This window comes from Portunus trituberculatus, chromosome 26 (genome assembly GCF_017591435.1).
Source record: "Portunus trituberculatus isolate SZX2019 chromosome 26, ASM1759143v1, whole genome shotgun sequence".
NCBI lineage: Eukaryota > Metazoa > Arthropoda > Malacostraca > Decapoda > Portunidae > Portunus > Portunus trituberculatus.
The window spans coordinates 3,888,708-3,893,707 of NC_059280.1; positions in this window are offsets into that span (position 1 = coordinate 3,888,708).

The window sequence follows — 5,000 nt, forward strand, 5'->3', positions numbered from 1 at the left end:
AAACTCTATCAAAATTTCATGTAACTTCAACTTCGCCTGTTTTCTAAGGCCACAGAGATGACAAGCGAGGTTTTCAAGGGCATTTCTCTAGTTAATAATGTAGAAATATTATTAATCTGTCACTAACACCATACAAACGCCATTAAAACCCCGTGTAACTTCAACTAGAGCCTGTGGAAAGAGGTGAAGGTGGAGCGCGGAGAGGTTTCAAAATGGTAGGCGATGTTTGTGTGAGTGGCCGCTTGATGGCACCACAATGCAGGGATGGTCGCTTCCACTTTATCTCAGTCACTCCTTCCATTACATTACTACCATTATTACTACCATTATTATTACCATTATTATTACCATTATTTATTTGTGAGGTGTCTTTCTCTATGTAAATTAGTCTTGCGCAAAACGAGGGTCTTTTTATAATTATTTTATCCCCATTCATACACTGGCCTGCGTGTTTGTGGTAGTAGTGGTGGTGGTGGTGGTGGTGGTGGTGGTGGTCGTGGTAGTTAGCAGTTGTTGTAGTAGCAGTGGTGGTGGTGGTGGTGGTGGTTGTAGTAGTAGTAGTAATAGTAGTAGTACACTAACACAAACACTAACACAAACACTAACACAAACACCAACACAAACACTAACACAAACACCAACACAAACACCAACACAAACACTAACACAAACACCAACACAAACACTAACACAAACACTAACACAAACACTAACACACACCAACACAACACAACAACACACAACACACAAACACCAACACAAACACTAACACAAACACCAACACAAACACTAACACAAACACCAACACAAACACCAACACAAACACACAACACAAACACTAACACAATACTAACACAAATACCAACACAAACACCAACACAAACACCAACACAAACACAAACACTAACACAAACACAACACAACACAAATACAATATAAATACTAACATAAACACTAACACAAACACTAACACAAACACTAACACAAACACTAACATAAATACTACACACAAACACTAACACAAACACACAAACACTAAATACTGGCAACACTAACACAAACACAATAAACACTAATATAAACACTAATACAAACACTAATATAAACACTAAATAACACTAATATAAATACTAACACAAACGCCACTGGCACAACACACTAATACAAAACTAATACTGGCACACAAACATTAAACACTAATACTGGCACAAACACTAACACAAACACACACACAACACAAACACAAACACTAACACAAACACCAACACAAACACCAACACAAACACTAACACAAACACTAACACAAACACTAACACAAACACAACACAAACACAACACAAACACCAACACAAACACTAACACAAACACTAACACAAACACCAACACAAACACTAACACAAACACGTTTTTCTAACCTCTTGTGTTACGTAAATGTTTGTCTAGTTCACATTTCTCCAGCCTTTGAGTGTGTGAGTGAGTGGGTGGATAAGTAGGCGTGGGTGGATAGGCGTGGGTGGATAGGCGTGGGTGGATAGGCTGGTTCACGCACACGCTAATCAAGTCATTAATTATTACATAGAAAGATGGAAAAATATATTAAAAAAGCATGTTTCTTATTGTTTTATTCAGTGCAGGCGTGGGACGTGATAAGAGACTGATATGATAAGCTTGAGTTCTCCCACCACTTGTATGTTCACAGGGTAACTCACTCCACACACACACACGCACACGCACACACACACACACACACACACACACACACACACACACACACACACACACACACAGGAATATAATGAGCCCTAGACACTGAAATTTGGCTCTCCTATTCTCAAACACCTGCTCTTCACCTCCACTAGTTCAAAAGGCTATGCTTAAATACACACGATTTTATTTTCATTTTTTTTATTATCATTATTATTATTGTTTTTTTTTTTTTTTTTTTTTTTCTTACGGTTCTAGAGTGAGCACCCAACTACGCGGTTCGCTGATGACTTGCCGGAGTGTTGTTGCTGTTATAGTCAGTCTTGCTCTACACACACACACACACACACACACACACACACACACACACACACACACACACACACACACACCGCGTAGTGTAGTGCAAGGTTAAAATAAAATAGCTTGGTGTAGTGGTTAGTACACTCAGCACACCACCGAGAGGGTTGGAGGTGGAGTCTCCAGGGCGCGGCGAGGCAAATGGGCGCAGCTCTTAAATGTGTAGGGTGTGTTGAGGCAGCAGTAAATAGGTACGGGGTGTAACTGGAGGGGTTGTGGCCTCGCTGTCCCGGTGTGTGGAGTGTGTTGTGGTGTGTTAATGTGTAGGGTGTGTTGAGGCAGCAGTAAATAGGTACGGGGTGTAACTGGAGGGGTTGTGGCCTCGCTGTCCCGGTGTGTGGAGTGTGTTGTGGTGTGTTAATGTGTAGGGTGTGTTGAGGCAGCAGTAAATAGGTACGGGGTGTAACTGGAGGGGTTGTGGCCTCGCTGTCCCGGTGTGTGGAGTGTGTTGTGGTGTGTTAATGTGTAGGGTGTGTTGAGGCAGCAGTAAATAGGTACGGGGTGTAACTGGAGGGTTGTGGCCTCGCTGTCCCGGTGTGTGGAGTGTGTTGTGGTGTGTTAATGTGTAGGGTGTGTTGAGGCAGCAGTAAATAGGTACGGGGTGTAACTGGAGGGTTGTGGCCTCGCTGTCCCGGTGTGTGGAGTGTGTTGTGGTGTGTTAATGTGTAGGGTGTGTTGAGGCAGCAGTAAATAGGTACGGGGTGTAACTGGAGGGTTGTGGCCTCGCTGTCCCGGTGTGTGGTGTGTTGTGGTCTCAGTCCTACCCGAAGATCGGTCTATGACCTCTGAGCTCGCTCCGTAATGGGAAGACTGGCTGGGTGACTAGCGGGCGACCGTGCACACACACACACACACACACACACACACACACACACACACACACACACACACACACACACACACACACACACACACACATACACACACACGAGACATTTTTCACGATCTAGATAAAAGGTATCACATTTGTTTATATATATTTTTCTATCACTATGTCTTTAGTCTCTCTCTCTCTCTCTCTCTCTCTCTCTCTCTCTCTCTCTCTCTCTCTCTCTCTCTCTCGGCATTAGGTTTAAGGTCACGTATTTACAATTACGTGTGATGTCATGGCGCTGTACACTTTAAAGGCCTCTACTTATTGTTTTTTTTTTCTATTTTTTTTACTTTTGTCCGCAGGTTAGGTTAGGTTATTTATCTAATCTAATTGTGTATGTGTATGTGTATGTGTATGTGTATGGGTGTGTGTGGGGAGCAGGGACAGTGACATTTAGGTTCTCTTCCGATAAGTTGCTCAGTACAAGGTTTGGCAGTCACAGTTCAGGATATTCCGGAAAAGAAAAGAAAAGAAAATACATCTTAACCCCTTCAGTACTGGGACACATTTTCACCTTGAGATTTGTGTACCATTAGACCATTTTATTGACATTATTAAGGGTCTGTGGAGGTCAGAAGATTAATGGCCACAGTCTTCACTATTTTAACCTTTTCAGTACTGGGAGACATTTTCACCTTGAGATTTGTGTACCATTAGACCATTTTATTGACATTAGGAAGGGTCTGTGGAGAGCAAAAGATTAATGGCCACAAGTCTTCACTATTTTAATCTCCTGTGGGTTTGTGAAACTAGAAAATCACCAAATACTCACCAGAATGAATACAGAAAGACTTTTGGATGTGATTAGACCATTTGATTGACATTATTAAGGGTCTATGGAGGGCAAAAGATTAATAGCCACAGTCTTCACTATTCTGCTCCCCCACAAGAACTTCTGAAGCAGCATAAAATCAGTAAATAGTTGGCAGAATGAATATGGAAAGGCGTCATGGTACTGAAGGGGTAACAGAAGGCTCGGGGTAAGATGATCAGAAAAGTGTGATTTTTTTCTTGTTCCTTCTTCCGTGTTCGTCTTCGTTCCCTCTGATCCATTTTCCAGTGGCATTCAGTCTGTTTTCCACTCTGAACTCATGTCTGGAAAGAAAAGCCTTCAAGCTGAGAGAAGCAAATAAAACCAGATAAGCAGGCGACATCACTTTATCACTGACTAGCCTACTGACCGTCGCTCTCTCTCTCTCTCTCTCTCTCTCTCTCTCTCTCTCTCTCTCTCTCTCTCTCTCTCTCTCTCTCTCTCTCTCTCTCTCTCTCTCTCTCTCTCGGAACACACCAATAAAATAACAGCTTTGTTAACTGAGCGCCTTTATTAAGCAGTTCACCGTTCTCCATCACAAGGTGTTTTGCAGCTTAAGTGCTGAACCACTTAAAGTTGCTTTTTCTTTCTTTCTTTCTTTCTTTTTACATGCTGTACCAAACTTTGGGTCCAGCAGTGGGCCCAGTGGTAGGCTGCCTAGCCTTTTAGTGGTAGCTTGAGGCTGTGCCAAACTTTAAGATAGAATTGAGTGTTAGTGTTCATTTTGCAAAAGTAAGCTTAATATAGGGGAAAAAAAAACGGCAACCTGTGGTACAGTGGAACCCTGCGTGCTTTGTGATCCTAGAGGTCTCCAAGCTCACGGGTTCGAATCCTGTCCACGGTCTGAGTGTAGGTTGGGCTTCCTCACTCGGGACAAGGGTTTCCTAGCGGGTGGGCTTTAAGATAGGAGGTACCCTAAAAAGTATCCCCTTTACCCCAGAAATTCCCATGAAAACCCCACATGGTATAAAAAAAAAAGGGCGCTTTATTGTATCACATACAAAACTTATGTACCACATTTCCACAAAGCTTTCCATTTTATCCATTGTAGAGTCACGAGTTCAGGTGGTTCTTTTAGCTTGCAAGGAAGATACGGTCTCACCAGCCTTCTTAATAGAGTCTGCTGACTTGAAAATAGAGACAGTATAATATGGAGTCAAGATGGTGGCCAGCAATGCTATTAGTTTTCTCGCCTCTCTCGTGTCTGTGAATAATATCCAGCTTCACTTCGAGAGTAAGAGACTTCCTGGT